Source organism: Miniopterus natalensis, chromosome 14 (genome assembly GCF_054644295.1).
Source record: "Miniopterus natalensis isolate mMinNat1 chromosome 14, mMinNat1.hap1, whole genome shotgun sequence".
NCBI classification, from domain to species: Eukaryota; Metazoa; Chordata; class Mammalia; order Chiroptera; family Miniopteridae; genus Miniopterus; species Miniopterus natalensis.
In genome coordinates this window covers 47,404,766-47,424,112 of record NC_142094.1, presented here as the reverse complement: position 1 = coordinate 47,424,112, position 19,347 = coordinate 47,404,766, and positions in this window count along the sequence as shown.

Sequence of the window (19,347 nt, the reverse complement as noted above, 5' to 3'; positions counted from 1 at the left end):
AAAAAAAAAAAGGGAAACATGATTTTCTTGTTTCCCTTTTCCTACCCTGAGGGAAGGAATAAAGCAGTAAACAGAGCTGCCTATTATCCCAAAGGGCCGCTTGGTCTTCCTTTGATGTGAAGACACGGGAAATTGAAATTTACAGCACCGAGGGCACTGCTCCCTCCTCCAGAACAGGAAATCTTGACTGTATTTGTGCTTGGGGATGGTTTTACATGTTCATCGCCTTTCTGCCCAGCCAGCTCATTGGGAGAAAGCTCTGTCTTGCATTGAGAGCAGAGCTGCATTACACACAGGCAGGCCGTCCGGTACGTTAACTGCAAAGCCATCATTCCATTTGAAAATGAATTTTTCTCAGATTTTCTTTTGCCTCCTTGCCCTTGCCCCTTGTCCCTTCTTCTTGAATTAATTTTATTCCTAAACTCACAGAAGCCAGCTGAGATCGCAGGGGAAGGTTGAGAACCTGGCAGCCTCCAGTGCTCCCTTTGAATGTTCTGCTCACAAACCCAAAGGCACGTGTTTTGTCCAGTATTCAAGAGCGCCCTGCGCTTTCCAGGCATAAAAAAGACACTGTGCGCAGTATGCATAGTGACTGAGAGGAGATGAAGTCACAATCGTCTAAAATAAAATTACTGCTCCATCACGTACCAGCTACATAACCTCTCGAAGCCTCAATTTTCTCATCTTTAAATGCCTATGTACCCCAGAGAGATGGGATAAAAATAAGATAATACAATGAATGTAAAGAGAAATATCACAGTATCCAGACCAGAGTATATACTGAATAGAATATTTTAAAAGAGAACCTCTGGGCTAAAATGGGCTTTTAGAAGGAACCCTCTTACTCTATGACTCCCATGGGGAACACAGGCTTAAAATGGGGACATCTGGATGGACTAGAAAAAGCTAAGTATTGTCAACCTCTAGTCTCTCGTTACCTATTTCTCCCTCACTATGTCTAATGCTAAAACCCATTTGGAACAGCCCCATCAAATGTTACTTTAATCATCATTTGCATATCTCCACTGAGAGAAATTCACCAGTTTTTCAGAAGCTTTGTCCATATTGAGCAGCTTTGGAAATCTTTCTAGTATCCAAGCAAGACTGGACCCAGTGCCTTCCACTCACTGATGCTAACTGTAATCTTGGGGTCCTAAAAAACAAATTTAACCTCTCTCTCCATTGGACAGCTCTTTGGATATTCGAAAATACCTACAATGTGTTCCCCTGACTTCAGTCCTCTAATGTTGTAATATACTGTCCCAAACTATCTGTCCCTGAAATTCAACCTTTTGTTTGCTGTCCTGATCAAAATGCTCTTGTCAGATACATTTCATATCTTAGTTGTCTATGTTCTTTCTGTTCTCTGACAAGTAATCTACCTTTGGAATTTTCCCTTTTCCTGTTGTAATCAATCCTTCCCTTGACAAGTGAAGACCAAAGTTAATTTGGGGAGTGGTATTGTTTAGGCATCTATAAAATAATTTCCACATTTTAAAATCCATTTTCCATCTCCCAATAATGCACGATACTTAAAGACAAAGATCATTCCTGTTAACGGGACAATCCAAGATTTTTAAGTTAAGACTGGAATGGGGGTAAAGAACATACATCAGAAGAACATGTGGCCCAAATCCATAAATTCATGCAATAGTAGTAGGTTCCTTCCCACTGTTCAAGGGCTCCTTGTAACAACAGGATTTTCCACAGACTTGGCACGGATATCTCAAGTCAGAGCCCAGACGTATTTTTTCTACCTGAATACCTTTTTTTAAAGATAAAATTCAGATTTTACATTAAAGTTATAGCTTTTTAGTCTCCTTTAAAATGTGAAACTCTTGCACTTCTGAATGCACATTCCCACTTCCTACGGAGATCAATGTTACCTGTGCCATGTAGAAAGGATCACTCTCTCCACCCGACCTGGCTGGCTTTTGTATGCGTATAAATTGACTATTCTACTTTTTCTATGGCACCACATGCTTTTATAAGAATTTTCCTATCTATCTTTTTCATTTTAGCCCATGATGATGCTATATAATATCTCGGACTGGTATAATAAAACATGTGTGTTTTAGTTGTATCGAGATGATATTACCATTGGGTTAAGCAGGGATAAAGTGATGTAGTGATTTAGACTATGAGCTCTTAATAAATGTTAGCTACGGCCATGTCTTTCAGAGTAGGCCACAGAATCCAGATATCCTGGCAGATAATACAGGGATCCTAGTAAGTTGATACTAGCCCTTCCCACCATAACTCACATTCCTCTCTTGGATCCAGTTTCTGGAGTATCTTAAAATGGGCTACTAATGAGCAGTCTATCATTGTCAGGCACCATATAAGTGATTTAAACATCTCAACCTACTCCCATATTCCCATATGAGAACTGTATAAAATATCATGTGTGCAAGGTGACCTCTGAATCGTATACTCAGATTGGATTCTGAGTGAGATCAAATGTGTTTCTGTGACCTGTTAACACTGACTGGTAAAAAATATATTTTAAAAATTGGATAATTGAATGTCATACTTCAGTTGGTAAATCACTGGACATAGGATTGCAGGTGAAATCCTTTACAAATCTTTCTAAAAGCCTTGAAAATTGATTAGTTACCCAGATGCTTGGTTTTATCTTTGTGGTTCATCAGTCTAGAAAAATTTTCCTGTGCCCAAAATCTAGGCTCTTTATTCATCCCAAAGCATACAAAGATTTCAAATAAGTTATGCATATAGTCAATAACTTCATGGGAATATGCTCAACATTATGAGTCACTAGGGAAATAAAAATAAAAAGCATTAGATACCACACCCACTAGAATGGCTATAATTGAAAAGAAAAATAATAACAAGTTTTGACAAGGATGTGAAGAAATTGGAAACTTCATATATCACTGAGAATGTACAATGGTGCAGCTACTTTGGAAAAGTCTAGAACTTTCTCAAAAGGTTAAACATAGATAGCTTCCAATATGATCTCAGAATTCCACTACTAAATATATACCAAGAATAGTGAAAACATGTCTACACAAAAACTTTAACTCAAATATTTTTGGCAGCATTTTTCATAATTGTCAAAATGTAAAGAACCCAAATGTGTCCATCATTTCATGAACTGAGAAACAAAATGCCATATATTCATACAATGGAATATTACTCTGCAATAAAATCAATGGAGTGTCAATACATGTTGAAACTTGGATAAACCTTGAAAACTTTATCATATGTGAAAGAAACTAGCACACACACAAAAAAAAAACACCCCAAAACACCCCACACACATATTGTATGATTCCATTGATATAAAATGTCCAAAAAAGGTAAATCTATAGAAAAGGAAAGTAGATTAGAGTTTGCTAGGGCTGTGGGAGGGGGAGAGATAGATATGACTGCTAAATTGTTTCTGTAGAGTGATAAAATTAGATTGTGTTTTAAAATTAAATTGTGATGCTAGTTGCAAAACTTTTGAACATACCAAGAAAATTGAATTGTAAAATTTATGGTTTGTGAATTTTAGCACCATAAAGCTACTAAAATACATTAATAAAATAAAACGAAAGGTTAAAACCTCTTGGCCCAATTCTTCATATCATTCTTAGCAGGGCACATACGTAGTAATAGCTCCTGAAGATTTTTCTAGGGTTCTCGCCCACTCTGGATCTAGGAAAGTAGACCTGAGTGCATTATATTTTCCATTCAAAGAGGATTTTTCCCCCTCCTTTTATATCCTGTGCCTTATTATAATTCTCATTTCCTGATCTCTGAGAGTCTACAGAGTCAAATGCCCCTGCGATGTTTTGAAATTTGTAAGCACAAGGCACAAAAGATTTAGCTGAAGAAAATAGAGAGAGAGGAGAGGAGAGTTTTATAAATCATGGGATGAGGCTCACTGACCGCAGTCTGCTCTGTCTATGGCATCCTGGAGTTTTGTGTTTGGGAGGCAGCTGTTTTAGCTGCTTGTGCATAAGGGTGTGTGTGTGCGCACGCACCCTTTAATCCTTGAATCATATGTCAGCACAATGAAAATTAGACAAGTATTTACTCATTTTAAAAAAGCAATATTCCATAAACAACTACCAAGTACTGAACATCTAGGGTAAATAGGTCCAGACTCTTTTGGGGTAGAAAAGATAGCTGATTCTGTGTATGTTGAAGCACAATTGATATCTGGTGGTTTCCCTAATTTAACACTTTTATTTTCTAATAATCTCTTATTTCAGAATAAATGTTATCATTAAAAATTGATTATTTTGTCTTCAACCCATTGATTTTTTTTGAAAATGTATTTTATAGACTACACAGTGTCATACCAATATAAGGTATTATGTATAACAACACAAAACTGCCTTTGCAGGAGTTAGCCTATTTTTTAATGCTTTTTTAAAAATATTTTTTTATGGATTTCAGAGAGGAAAAGAGAGGGGGAGAGAGATAGAAACATCAATGATGAGAGAGAGTCATTGATCAGCTGCCTCCCGCATGCCCCGAGCGGGGGATGGAACCCACAACCCCGGCATGTGCCCTGACCAGGAATCGAACCGCGATCTCCTGGATCCTAGGTCAATGCTCAATTGCTGAGCCACGCCAGCTGGGCTTAACCTATTGAGTGTTAACCATCTTTAGGTTATTGATTAAGTTCATTTGCCCCCTGCTAGTTGAGATACCAATTCCTCTGAGAAAGGAAAAGTTTGAAGCGGAAAAGTTATTCTCCACTAGGATAAAGAGTACAGGAGGAGAGGTAGGCTCTTCACAGTGATGGGATGAAAAAGGGAGGGGGTTGTTTCTTTCTGTTTTTTGACCTGTTGATTTTGAGACACTTGCGCTCATGTAGCTAAAGATGTCAGTCATTCAGGCTGATATGATGGTCTGGAAATTTGGAGAGATACCTGGATTGAAGAAACAGTTTGGAAATCATCTGTATTTAAGTGGTAACAAAAGCCAGGGTATAAATACAGTCACCTGGAAAGGATGTGAGACACGGTGATGCCAGAAGTTCAACAGCAACCCTCAGAGAACATTCTGACAGAGAAAAATTAGCTAAGGAAGATTATACAGTTGTCTTTTGTTTATATGGCCAGTAAGTGATAATTTCAAAAAACAGAACCAGTTGCTCTGTCTTAGTTTGATGCACTTTCCTCGAAGCCAACCTCTCTCTCTCTCTGTACCGCAGATAATTTGAGCGCTCACCTTGTATTCAACATGCATAAGGGTCCACGAGGGAAGAAGGCAAGAGAAAGCAGGACCCCTTGCAAAGAGCGTAGGCATCGTGAGAGTGTCCTTTCCAACGGCCCCAAATCCTCCTCGCCTTTGCTTTCACTCCCTCACCTTATTTAGACCTTCACTGTGCCATCGGTGAACCATTGGATGTTTCATATATTCTGATGCCTCAACTTTGGGTCTTTCATTTTAACTCATGATCATCACTCGTAAGCCAGAATTATTTTACGAAGTTGTCTCTCTCATTGTCAATCACTCCCCTTTTCCTATGGGATACAAATCCAACACTCTGGATCCAAAGCCTTTTTCACCTGGCATAACCACGCTGGCCACTCTTATCTTCATCCCTGGAGGAAGCCTCAGAAACAGTCACCCAGACTCTACACCCGTAAAGGTATTTGTTAGGCTTACAGATTCTTATTCCATTTTTCTGCCCATCTAAGTTGCACTTATTTAAAAGATCTGCTTATATGTCCAGTTCTTGGAGAACATGCCCCTTAGAATCATAGCCTGTGCTTATCTCTGGACTACTGCTCTCCACAATTCATCTGACTTAGCATACACTGTTAGATGATTTTCTGAATGCATATTACTATGAGAGCATCTGGAGGGTAATGATGCCTTTAAAGTATGACTTCTGCTTTATCTGTGTTTGACCACTTGTCTAATTAAAGCAATTAGACAAATTTAACTGGAAAAATAACAGAATTGAATGTAATGTAAGTTTCATGAATAATTAAAACAATAGGCACTTATTAACAACCTGGCTGTGAGATATAGGTAGAGTCTTACCTATGGTCATTGGAACACTTGAATTTCAATTCAAGAATTGCTCCAGAGAGTAATCTTAGCTTCATCTTACCCATAAAATACAAATAAGGTTACTTGTTCCGAGTTATAGAAATTGAGCACACTAATGAAAACTAAACTGTACTGCACATTCTTGGATGACATCTTATTTGAGTCCGGAAACCTTGGGGCTGTTACAGTTTGTTCTCCTGAGCCACTCCCCACTGTACCTGAGGGCTTTGACAGCCTCTAATCTTGGCAAACGTTCATTAAAGTAAAAGGCTGCCTGGAGACCCTGGAGAAGAACCCTATTAGGAAGCCAATTAGCTTAGGGCCACCCCTGACTCAGTCTGCTCAGTAGTTACTCCAAGGCTTCTTCCCCGTTCCCTTTTTATTTTTATAACCTGTAATTAGTTACTCTGACATATCATTTCCATGACCATAGGAAGCATTTAAGCTGCAGCATCAGGGTACGTGGGAGAAAGGTCAGTTCTGGGGCGATTATATGTTGGGTGATTAGAGCACCTCAGAACAGAATGCCCCGATTGTCTGAGACACATCCCTAATTGGAAGATTGAAGGAAGACTCTCTGCTCCTGTATTATACCAAATGCCCTCCACCGTGACCGTGTGATCCAGCTGCGAACAGCTTGGGCTCCTGAGAGAAGTGTCATTGTCACATCTGGTTTCTAGGTTTCTGGTTTCCAGATGCCAGCTTTGGTTCTGAAAGAAATAGAACCCTCTTACTTCTACCAAACAACAGAAGAAGGCAGTTGGGTTTCTCATTTCAAATTATGACACAACTGTACTTTGGTAAAATAGTCAAGGTTGGTTTAATTTGACATTTTAGTCTTTTCAACCATTATGCCTGTACAGGTGCGCTCTGGTGTGCTCATGTGCACACACACACACACACACACACACACACAATGATGCTCTCTCATAATCCCCCACCTACTTTCAATCTTCCACACATTTGAAAATGTCAATAACTAAGTTACTTCTCCCAGGAGTATACTCCTTGCTATTTATCCTTCCACTTACTATTGAATCCTCACTGTTTGCTTAGCACTCAGCCAGGTGATTTGGAAGATATTTAGATCAAAACATAAAAGGCTGCTGCCTTCAAGGAATATTCAGATTAATAGGAGGTAAAAAAAAAAAAAAAAAAAAAAAAAAAAAGCCAGCATTTGTGACTCACTTCTATGTACAGAAAAAGGTAGTTTATGTGTATTATCTTGTTTAATACCTACCAAAAAAATCAGTACTATTATTCTCAAAGATAACTAAGATTTGGAGATGTAACTAAATATTTAAAATTCACAGATGTATCAATATTAGAGCTGCAGTTTGAACTCAGGACAGCCTGTCTCTCAAATTCCTGTTCATTTTACTACAACATTGTTATAATAACTATAATACAAGATAGAAAGGCTATATCTTAGGTAAAAGAGAAACTGTTGTGGGAATGGAAATATCCAAATGTCTTTGTTTCAAAGCCTATTCTGTGCCTAGTATAAAATGTAGAACAACAACAAAAAAACACGTAGATATTTGGCAAGAAAATATGATAGAGAAAAACAGTGCTTTGTGTCCAGGACAAACATCAGTGCAATCATGCATTCCCGGGGTCCCAGGTAAGGTTGGTCTTGAAGATTTTCCCCTAGAATGGTTCTCAAACACACAGAGCTCCTTTCACATAGGGGACCTTCTTCATGTAAAGGCATTTTGTAATAATAAGAAAATTATAAAATCATGTTTGTGGAACACACAAATCATAACAGTGTGTTGGACATAGGTAGGAAGAACTTGCTTACCCATAGCTCTGTATAGGAGGTCACCTCCAAGGGTTTAAAGAAGGGGAAAGATGTAGAACGGAAATGGAGGGGGTGCATTTTAGATGCATGCAAGAGGACTGTCTAAGCAAAAATTACAGGAGTAAGGATGTGTGCCTCTCTTTACTTACTAAGACTGTGGGCCCATTTGCCTGGCAGTAGCTTCTATCGAACACCTTCCCTCTTTATAACTGTATTCCATTCCATATCCTTGAGCTGGAGTATTATTCCAGCTCTCCTTATTCGGGAGTTAGGACTCCTGTTATCTGCACTGCTGACTTGCAGTGAGTAGCAGCACCGTCTTGTGCAGCTAAGGAATGTGGATTTAAGATAAAGTTAAACAAATTATGTGAAGCCCTACAACCGCACAAAGTATGAGGTCCTAGCTCATAATCTGTGGCTCCAGCCATTCTTAATTTCTTTTCATCTCCCAAACTGTGAATCTCTTCTATGGTTCCCCAACATCTTTGCAAGTGTTCTTTCCTTTTTATGATGTGCTTTATGTGCATGTTTTCTAGCTAACTCAGACCACCCCTGCAAAGTTTCTGTGGTTCCAGAAATCTAGGTTGGTTTAGATGCCTCTCCTTTGCCCTTCTCTAGCACCCCCTGGTGTTCAGGTGTATATTTATGCATGCTACACCTTTATTTCTGTGTCAGACTCCTTTTGGATGAAACACTATCATAGGGTGGCCTCTGGCTTATCATCTTTGAAGAAAAATAATTTTTTCTTCTTGTTTCAAATAAGATATTCTTGAATCTCTTATTTGGTCAAGCTTAGGAAAGAAGCCAAACCCTAAAACTGGAATTCAACTCACTTGAAACATTTTGGCAGATAGGAGAAAGATTGTGTGTGGGGAAATGTTTCCTAAAGAGACAGTTGTTTTCTGTTACCTAGGAAAGATGAAAGGCAAACATTTGAGGGGACTAGATTATTTGTTAGTCACCTTGGGGAAATGAGGAACTTGGAAACCCTTCTGTTCTACCCTAAGGTGGACATCAACATCCCTCAGCAAAGAACTGAACCTCCCTATTGTGCAGAGCAGATTTGTTTTTGTTTTCTTTTTTATTAAATAAGCAAATAAACCTTTCCTGAAATGATAGGGATTTGGAGCAAAAATAAAATCCCATATTATTTCCTGAGGGATGGGGAAGTGCCAGGAAAGAAACTAGTGTTTATTGAACTACTAATGGCTATATTTTATAAACTACATTTGTCTGTATAGTTCGTTATGTGTCTCATTTCTCTTTGGCCAGTTTATTTGTATGATATAGACCCTATGTGCACATTTAGTCATTTAGTGATCACTACAATCCTGGCTTGTCATGTCTCAGTTTCACAGATGAATAAAAAGTCTCAGCAATGCTATATAACATGCCCACTCACCTCGGTGATTAGACATGGTCACAAGATTTGAACCTGGGTCTGGGGAAGTCCAAAGTCCTTTCTCCATTCATGATAGCATGGTTCTTGCTATCTTTGTCACATATTTCATTTACACTTACACTCCCACCTACATAATTATGGTACTTTCCATTTGGTATGTAGCCTTACGCTATTGTCTGCCACTCTTCAGTTATAAGACATTTTCTTTCTAGAAACATGGTACAGAAATGACTACATTTCTGCCAGTAAAGCCTTTTTCCCAAGATGTTTGCTGTTTCTCCAATGAAACAACAGAATAATTACGGGAATTAAGGAGAGTGGTTCTTGCCTTCCCAAAGAGGATGCACATGAGAAACAGTGGGAGCAGTCAGCCAATACTCTGCTAATAATGGTAATGTCTGAATTTAAAGGATTATTTATGTGGCCTGCTGCTTACCTATATGAATTACTCACCATCTGTATGTGAGGTTTCTAGCAAAAGGGCTGGGGATGAGCATTGCGCGATTTGACCTCACTGGTCAAAACAGAAATGGTACTTTAAAGTTCTAACAAAAATAAATCATTTGAACTGGATTCTCAAGAGACACTTTATGTAAAGGAAGGGAGGCATAGCTAACAAAAGATACCTTCCTCCTCCTCTCTACTAACGTTTCAATTTCCATTGCAGGTTTTGGCCCTTAAACAGTATGAACCTGGACAAAGAGAAATGAGACACAGCAAAGTATAAAAACAAGTGAGATTTATGAAATATTCACCTGCATTGAAGCTGTGTTTGATATTATCTTACAATAAAGACAAACATACCATTCCACTACTTCCAGATCTCCTCTATATTCATAATTCAGCGCAATTTTATTAAAAGACTCCATATAGGGAGTAAACATTGCCCTCCAGTCTTGCCCACTTGTTTTTATCTTCTCAAAAAGGTAATCTTCTAAAAGTAGTCATTAAAGATAAGCGGGACTACAATTGTTTCTTATTGTGTATCAATTCAGTTTAACTGTTGAACCATGCCAGTCACTGTTTAGGAATATTCAGTTACCCAACAGAATCGTTGTGGACATTCAGCAGGACAATGCATGTAAAATGCTTAGCCAGAATTTGAATGAGTTAGTACTGAGGCTGGTATGAAAGAGCAATTTACGAGTTGGAGACTGTTCCTACCCAAGTATCCTGCATCTTTATCTCAATTAGTGCTATCCCCTAATAGCAATGTAGTTAACCATGTTTTGTAACCAAGAATAAATACTTCACTTTCCAAAGCCTGTTTTCTTTTCTTTCTTCTTTTTTAGAGAGAGAGAGGGAAGGAAGGTGAGGAGAGGGAGAGAGAGAAACATTGGTTTGTTATGCACTCATTTATGCATTCATTGGTTGCTTCTTGCATGTGCTGTGACCAGGGATTGAACTCGCAACCTTGGTGAATCAGGACAATGCTCTAACCAACTGATGCTCTAACTCCTCACTATTGACTCAGCACTGCATCACCTTCAGTCTTTAATAACATTTTTGAGACAGAATTGTGCAGTTCAAATGTCACAAGTCAATGAAGAAGTGCTTGTCCTAGTTAAGGATTTGTGAAAGGATCCCCTGCACAGTTGGTCAGCTACATGATGGACACTGGAAGCTCTTTTAGCTAAGACCCAAACTAGAAGGCTGGCAAAAATTCCTGTATAGGCCAGTTTCCAAGGCTGGATATTTCCCCACTTGGATAAAAATTAAGAGGTTATTGTAGACATAGTCTACAACCTATTCCTTTCTCTTGCCTCAGTAAACCCAGCATCACTTATTACTTCTTTCCTGTTAGTTCCATGATAAACTGGGCAATCGGAATGTCATTGCCTGCCCCTCTTTTTATTATAAAGATTTCTTAGTACTTGACACAACTCATCGGCAAGAGTCTGATGACCTCCATCGGTCTCCTTCACTGCTTGAATGCACACACACAGAATGTCAAGCAGTGTTAACAAATATTGATGAAGCCAGCAGTGTCCCAAGAGTGATGACCCTGGGGAAAATGGAAAAAGCCTATGAGAGCACTCAGAAAAGATGTCAATGAACCTTAAAGAAACCCTTCAAACACCTTAGAGATCTGAAGCAAACATCAGAACTAATGAAGTGTTTGTAAAGAGATGTGTATTTGTCAGAAGAGCAGGGTAAATGAGGCCTGAGGCCAAGGATGTGGTTTTGAGGCAAAGGACTGGACTGGAAAGAGAAAAGCAATCTCATAATCTTCCATTCTGGCTTCTTGCAAGTCAAGTCAAGAGAATGAAAGCATAGACTAAACAATTGCTTTGGTTGGTCCATTACTTGACCCTTCCACATTTTCTTTTGTTAATGACCCATCTGCCACTCTCAAGTCATGTTGTTGTCATGTTGTTGGCATAGAGAAGTGTGTCCCATCCTCAGCTCCAGGAATTGGCATGTGATTCAGAAATGGCCAATTGGAACATCACTTCTGATTGGTTGAGGGGTAGACATGTGACCCAAGCCCACACAACCTGAGCCAATGAGACTTATCCATATAATTTTATTAGAATCACCGAGAGAACATTTGCTGGTTCGAAACTAATAGGGTGTCTATCTTGAGCTGCAGGGGCCACCATAAAAAGGGAACGGGCTTTATGATGAAGCCAAAATAGAATGCAGAACAGAAAGATGGAGAGAAGCCATTTTAATCAATAATCGCTTGAGCCTTTGAATCCAGCCTTACCCTAAACTTTTCAATTTGATGAGCTAATACATGTACCTTTTGCTTAAACCAGTTTATATTAGATTTCTGCCATGTTCAACACAAAGAGTTCATACTTCTAACAAGTATTTACGAACTTATTTCCCACTGATGTTTGAACCCCAAAGAGAATGCTTTTCCCTGCATATCGTTACTTGGTAGCATATACAGTGTGCAGCATCTGTTTTAAAAATACAGTGTCCAGTATAGTATGAAGTCAGAAAACTCCCCTCCTCATCTAAGCTACCTGAAATTGTTTCCTTCACTTGCGAGAATGTTCACACTCTACCCTTATCGTCTTCTCCGAGTCGCTAAGGGCTTCTGACCTCCAATAGCTCCCTCTCAGGATTACGTTTCTTGCCCCCATATTTTGATGTCTCAACTTAATGAATACATTTGATCTGCTTTTTCTCAACCACTGAGATTTGCCTCTCCAAAACAAACCTGATAACCTGCAATCTGGAAACTGACCTCTGTTAAATTCAAGTTCCTTAATCTCCGATATCTTTACTCACAGAAGACACTACTGCCCTTCATGTCATGGGTAAGAACCTTTCTCAGTGGAACAAATAACTCAGACTTCCCAACAGACAGGATGGGATCAGGACTTCATGCAATAGCAATGGGTGCTAAACACACATTTGCTTCTATTTCCTGGGGATCTCAGGGGAGAGACGGCAAAGGAGTTAAAGAGAGAAAGCCGATATAAGGAGGCATCATCGAGTTTTCTACTGGTATGGGTTACTTGAGTTTGATCCTAAGGAACCTTCTAAAGAGGCCTAAGAAATGCATCTCAGGTATTTTCACCTGAGGAATGAAAAGGAAAAGCATTTGCTCAATTTCTCCCATGTCCATTGCTCAAAGATAACCTGTTTGTTGAGTGGAACATGAAATGAGGTTCTGTCAGTTTTCACCCACACAAAGCAAGTCCAAGATTATGAGGAACATTATTACCACGGTTACTTGTATAAAATGTGGGGTCTGGATGTTATGAAATTGTACAAAGGAAGTGACCTGATATGGATTTTTACCCATTTCTTAGAGTTTTAATCTGTTAGAGCAGGTGCTGTCTCTTTCTTTAACACTCCATCAACTCTCACCATTTAAAGAAACTGTGTACAACTACTGTGAGTTTCTCAGGAATTACAGTCCTTGGATCCACAATCTAATAATTTAGTTCAAATTCAAATTTAATTTCTGGGCATAGTAAATCCATGCTTTTAAAGCTTAAGACAAAGCTAGAGCACAGGAAACAATATCAGTGACTTGAAATGAATAATGCAGTATGCTAATAAATTAAGATAAAAACAGCACCCCTTTGAAAAATTTTGCCCTGACATCTTGTTTTCTGGAAGAATATGAATTTCATGAGATTTTGAGGGATCACACAATAAATAATACAATAACTGCAATAATAATAAAGCAGAAACATAACACATGTTGAGATATCAAGGTATTCTATAATGGGTTATACATTTGTACCTTTGTTGCTTACACCTTTTTGATGAAGATGCAAAGTTTCAGAACTTTTAAAACAAAGAATAATTTTCTTTTATCCATAGTAGAGTATTTTTAAATTTATTATTAAAGTGAATACTTTTGTTAATCCATGCATCATAAAGCAGGAAATAATTTTTATACGTATTCTTGTTTCAGAAAGAAAAACAATTATTTTCTGCTGATTCCAAAGGTAGAATTAAGGCCAGTATGGACATGAGCCATTGCAGGTAAGTGGCAGGATTTATAGGTAGAGCTGCTATTGTTAGCCTCTCTTCTTTGGCATGATGAGGATTGTTGCTACAGGTGCTAGAATGCTTATGGATACAGTAGAGACCATTGATTTTGCAGAGGAATAAAGAAGCCTGACGCCTGAGGCCACTGGTGCCGCCACCACGGTGTGCTGACTTCCTCAGTGAGCTATGGAGAGCCTGGGTTCTAATGTCTGCAGGCCTATCCTAATTCTATGTGTGTTGAGAGGGCGGAACTGGGGCCAATGGATGGAAGTCACAGCGGGGTTGATATCACTTCTATAAAACAAAGAGATTTCCTGTGATTGAAATTGTATGACAACAGAGGTCTGAGCATTCCACCCCTATAGTTACTCAAGGAGAGCCCAAAATTCTCGGTGCAGCAATAGGGCTCTTTTAGGCTCTAAGTAAGATAATTTAAAGATTCTTGCATTTTTCTTGGTGCGATTCTAGAATGGGAGAGCTGTAAAGGACTTTCAACACTATTCCATCAAGCTGCTCCATTCTACAGATGATGAAACTAAGGACCAGAAGCATTGAATGGACTCAAACAAGGTCACATGACAAGCTAAGATGGAACAAGATACCGAGTCTCCTTGAATACAGTCTTGCACCTTTCTTGCCCCTTTGAGGCTAATCCAGAGAGAGAGAGACAGAGAGAGAGAGAGAGAGGGAGAGGGAGAGGGAGAGGGAGAGACTAAGATATAGATGATAAAACGATATAATGAAATAACAAACATGAGGATTAATAGTTTGGGACAAGGGGCCAGTGCTTAAGGAGGGCACAAAACAGAACTATGGCTCGGAAATTTATACTTTACCTCTGAATTCTTATGAACAGAAAGGCTGATAATGAGCCTGGTCCAGAGATTGGCAAACATTTTTGTGTAATGGGCTAAATAGTAAATATTTTATGCTCTCAGGCCACATATGCTTTCTATCTTATATTCCTTGCTTTGTTTATTTGGATACAACCACTTAAAAATGTAAAAATCAATTTTATCTCAAAGGCTATACAAGAATAGGCCACAGGCCAGGTTCCTGACCCCTGGCCTAGCTATTAGCAACAGAGAGTAGGGTAAAAAATGTATCTTGAGAGGCTGAAGTTGTGGAGAAGACGGTGTAGATAGGTGATATTATTGTGAGCAAAAAATAATTTAAGGACATCTAATCTATTAAAAAGTAAATTTCAAATCTGTTAGAAAGGAAAAAAATAGTAACAGCCAGAGAAGAGAGACAGAAAACCATTGACCAACTATGGGCTACGTGTGATCACTGAGAATTTGTGAGTTTTATGCAGAATAATATTGTTAGTGGCTTGATGTGACATCAATTAATGCCATAACATGGTGATTATAAAGTAATTATAATTAACTACAACAATGAACTTCTTGGGCAAAGAGGAGATGAAGGAAATAAGATGCATAATTCAGTAATGAAAATGTTGTTTACTGACTAATTAATCAAAAATGCAAAAATGATGGGGAGCTTATCAAATCTCCGCAGTGTCCCCTTTCACAGCAGGAGGAGGGATAGACCCCAGTGTGCAGCCATTAAGTGGCTGATTTTTCTCCTCAGTGCAAAGTAAAAAACAAGTAAACAGAAATTAAAATCACACCTGTCCTCCTACTTAAGTACTTTTGCAATGCTTCTTAATACAGAGCTTCCCGGGGGCAGAGTCTGGAGATAGGTGATTAGATAGACAGACTGAGGGACAGACAGACAGACAGACAGACAGACAGACAAGCAGACAGATGATGATGGAGGGAGAGCTAGGGAGACACAGAAATAGACTGATATCCTGTATGCTACTGCTTCATATACATTAATTAATCCTCACAAAGAAAGTTGCACAGTAGGCATTGTATTTCCCTTTTGGAGGCAGAAAACTGAGGCTCACAGAAGTGGTGGAGTCAGGCTTTGAATATCCGTTGCTATGATACCGAAGCTCCTGCTTTTCACCATCTCCTGTTGCTTCTCTTACAGCCACCTTCCAACTCTGATAGTTGACATAACTTCACAGGTTCTAGATTTTCTAATGCAAACATAGAAGACAGTCTGTGGCTTTAAATTAACTCCAATGTAGAGCCACAAAGAGGGCCTCTAGCACACTGCCTCTTGGTAGGTGAAGCCTTAGAGAGAGGAGATGCCATGGAGGTCTGGCTGGAGACGTGGTGTTGCAAGGAAGTGTGACAACGGGAGGGGTCAGAAGGAACCAGCTGGCCCAGCCTGTACCTGGATTTACTGAATTAGTTTTAATGTTACTACAGGTATAACTGCCTCCTGCTCCAGCCCTTAACCTCTGACTCTGTCCATAAAAACTACTACTACTACCACCAACAATGATTTCTTTCTTTCTTTCTTTCTTTCTTTCTTTCTTTCTTTCTTTCTTTCTTTCTTTCTTTCTTTCTTTCTTTCTTTCTTTCTTTCTTTCTTTCTTTCTTTCTTTCTTTCTTTCTTTCTCTCTCTCTCTCTCTCTCTCTCTCTCTCTCTCTCTCTCTCTCTCTCTCTCTCTCTCTTTCTTTCTTTCTTTCTTTCTTTCTTTCTTTTTTTTATATCTTTATTGATTTCAGAAAGAGGAAAGGAGAGGAGGAGAGAGAGTTAGAAACATCAATGATGAGAGAGTCATTGATCAGCTGCAGCCCGCAACCCGGGCATGTGCCCTGACCGGGAATCGAGCCCTGATCACCTGGATCCTAGGTCGACGTTTAACCGCTGAGCCACGCCCGGCCGGGCGACAATGATTTCTTTCAACAACACTCTTTTTGCTAACAGCTTTTAGCTATTAAAATCTTCAAAAAGTTATTCTATAACCCTTCCCAGAGTCTGTGTTGTCTTTCATGGATTTTAACTTTGTATTAAAATAGCCAGATTATTTTCCCTCTGTGTCTTGTGCCTAAGAGAAGGCTAAAGTACCAAAAGATTCAAGCAAGTGGGAAAAAACTAAAACATACCTATGCTACTTTGTGGGGACCATCAAATGCTTATTAAAATTTAAGTTTAAGACCAGAGAATGGCTCCAATAGACATGCATTTTCATCAAAGCCCAGAAATACCAGCAGAAAACACAGAAAGAGAAGCTTGAGTGGGGTGCAGGTACAGAGTGAAAGAGACCAAAACCTAGAATTTAAAAGTAGCAAGGACAACAGGAGTATATGACAGTCAAGTCAAGAGTGACTCCTGACATCGCTCCACAGCAAGAAGCATGGCTGGTAACTACGAACATCCTGCAGCTTCAAGTGTTGAGGTAGATCTTTCTCAGGAAGGCAATCTCATGAGCAGAAGCAAGTCCCCCTCCCTTCACGGTCCAGTTCTGAGAATTAACCTCAGTTCATTGAAGGGGTACCTTTGTCTCTGTTTCCTAACCAGCATGAACATACATAACACAACTTAGAAACAAACAACTGAAAGTTAGAGAGAGAGCACAGAGGAGAGAATCTACCAGATAAACGAATAGACCAGATAACTGCAAATCATCAATTGTATTTATTTCTATCAAGTTGCCAGAGTTTAACTTTAAACTTAGAATCATTAAAGCAACCAGCTTGAGAGCAAAAGAGACTTTGACAGGACCCACGTTTGTTTTAATACTTTCACATAAAGGAGGTCATAAGTGAGAGATGGCAGAAGTTTTGACTTATAAGTATCATTTTTTCAAAAGAGTTGAGTTTGCTAATAAAAATCTTTCAAATTTGCTTGGAAAGATGGAAACAAGAAGAGAGAGGAAAACCCTGGTCTGGGGCATCCCTGAGCAGTCGCATCATCCTAAGATTGGGTGTTCAAAACAAACTTCTGAGGTCAATGTGATTGTTCCTGCTCTCAAAAAAAAAAAAATATATATATGCATACGTGCATGTGTATGTGTATGTATGTTTGTGTTCATGTAAAAGTTTTTAAAATTAATTTATTAAAAATCCTTCCATTTTTCTCAAATACTGATCAGGTGATTTCTCTTTTCCTTGCTCTCCATATTTTCTCATAGACTTGACTTGTGTTGCATTTTTCCCTCGTATTAAAAATACAACAAAGTATAATAATCCTGTCATCTCCCTCAGTATAAACAACCCCTAATCCTTAAAGGCTAGTAAATGTAGGTACATCCTCACAGGGTGGGATTTATGAAATCACAAAGACTACCCCCGAGAAAAGGTGGAAATTTGAGGGTAGGAATATAATTAAACTATAGAATCCTCTCCACATTGCTTACCTTTGTTTCAGTTAGAAGAGTAGGTGAGCTCCTTCCACAATCAGTAAAAAATCTTTGGGTTGGCTATGGTGTTGATTCATCTTAATAATAAACACAATTGCTGACATTTTTTTCATTCTTGTGGCTCAGTTTGCATGACCCCAATCTTCTTAATGTCTTCTTACTTATTACTGAGAGTGGCTGGGATCTTATATATGGATGGACACCCATACATAATTTTTATTTTTTAATGTTTAATTGGTACTTTAAGGGTATTTATCCTTTCTTCTAATATATTCTCATTCCCAGTCTAGTTCACACTCAGAAGCCATGGAAATACGGCCATTTCAATATGGTCATTTCATTTGGGTTGTAATCTAAGCTTGCTTGTAAGTGTCTACAAAGACAAAACTAAGACTTTCTTCCACAAGTAAACATTAATTATTTGGATGGAGTCCAAGATGCCAAAATAAAGTTCTAAGAGAAATTCGAAAATTACACAACAGCCTGCAGCAGGACATTTACTCTGGTATCAAAAGAATTGGGGTGAGGGCTCTTGCCCAAAGACTGAAAGGGCCCACGCCCATCCAACGGATAAGCTGAGCTTGCCCAGAGCAGAGGTCAAGGGCTCTAACTTGGATCTTGAGGGCTCACTTTATGGAACTGCTATTCATCTTCTGCCACACATATTCCTTTCTCCTGACTAGGTTAGATGCCTCTCAGGGTTTCTATGTGTCTTTGATTTCTAGCCTGTGTAATGCCTTGGATGTCATTGAGACTCAATAAATCTTTGCTGTTAAAATTTATGAGAAAGAAATAGCAGCTTCTGCAACTTACGTTGACTCATCTAGAAAAATTTTTTGATTATTTGTGAATAAAAAAAATAGGAAAAGATGTTGACTTTCTAAAATATGTTTACATATCTAATATAAAATATTAAAGCTTAAGTGAGAAGTAAAACTTATTTGCGCTACAAGCGACATAAGCAAACAAATCACATTCTGAGGCAAGGTAATTTCATTCTCCGACCAGCCTGCTGACTACAGAAGACAGCCTATGACGCCCGCATCCTGCCACAGATATTAACAATTTTGTAAAAAGGAAGCAGATTAATAATGTAACAAATCTGAGTTGAATGTTTTCTTCCGTTATTTTGCCAAATAGGCAGCATTGCTGTCCTACTTTAGAATCTAGTTTAACTTTATTTTCTATTATGTACTTACTGTTGTTCCAAAACAAGATAAATTTATTTTCTGCAAGCCACTGAGCAGTCCCCATTAAATAAGATTGATTCTGAATCTCTCTAAAGCAACTCTCCTTTTATTTTATTTTTCATCAGTGTTAAGGAAGCCGCAGCCTTAGTAAAATTGAATTTGATATTTATTTCCACATGGACTGCTTTTTTAGATATTTAAAAATCTCAGTTATTTCTGAAACACAAGAGTTAAAAGTCATTTTTTC